This window comes from Galeopterus variegatus, unplaced genomic scaffold (assembly GCF_000696425.1).
Source record: "Galeopterus variegatus unplaced genomic scaffold, G_variegatus-3.0.2 Scaffold2039, whole genome shotgun sequence".
Classification (NCBI taxonomy): domain Eukaryota; kingdom Metazoa; phylum Chordata; class Mammalia; order Dermoptera; family Cynocephalidae; genus Galeopterus; species Galeopterus variegatus.
This window is the reverse complement of record NW_007728150.1, coordinates 248,719-249,738: the sequence shown is the minus strand read 5'-3', so window position 1 is coordinate 249,738 and position 1,020 is coordinate 248,719.

Genomic DNA, 1,020 nt, shown 5'->3' with positions numbered 1-1,020 from the left:
AAAACAACCTGTGTTCCAATTTACTGTGACTCCCACAGGCGTGGAGGTGGGAGGAGAAGCAAGGGGAGTCCTTTTTTATTCTATAAGCCTCGATAAGTTCGGTCTGATTTGCATTTGCCTTTGGGTTTGGTATAATTAAGGGTGAAAATAAGGCCCTTTTGTATTTCTATTTCCCTTTACTTTTCTGCAAAGCTTTTACCCCAGAGGAAAGTTGTTTTAGTAATCCGGGAAAGAGAAACCATGTGCTGAGTCAGCAAAAACGCCGCACCAGGCCAGTTCAGTTCAATAATACTGCTATGTGTAATGTACACACTCTATATGCCTTTGTGGAAATAACGAAAAATATGTTGGAATTTCATGGCATAGAAATGCCCACAAAGCCTGCTGGCAGTTGAAAGGCCAGACTAAGTGCTGTGTCTTCTAATATAAGGAAATAAGTTTTGAACACGTCTTCTAACAAGTGTTAGATGCAACACCACTCAATGGGAGAGAGAACAAGAGAAATACAGTTCTCAAAACAACCCCAAATATTTTATTTTTTCAAATCGTCATGTTGCAGAATGTTTAAACATTTCTTTTTTGCCTGCGTTCTTGTGAAAAGTGTTCAAGGTCGCTCCAATGGATGGAATCTTATTTTTTTATTTTGCATCATTAGAAAGCGTTTCTCAAAAATGCGTCTTTAAAAGGTCTGAAAAGTCTCCTTGTAAGTCCCATTAGGACCTTGATAACCTAATGATCATGCATTCTCCTTTGTGTGCAAGGAATAAATGTATTCACAGAGGCATTTGGTTTGAAACTCTATTAAGCTGTTAAGCAACTATTTTTCAGAATAATTGTTTGTCTTTTAACTTTCCAAGTGTGATGTGAATTTGCAGAATGTAAGCAATCAACTGTTAAATCAGCAGTCCACATTGTACGGTATTTTCGGTGACAAACACGCAGTATTTTTGGCGATATTTCTTCATAGTTCTTTTAATTCTTATAGTTTAGTTGCAGAAAAATGTGGCTTTTAAAAAAAAA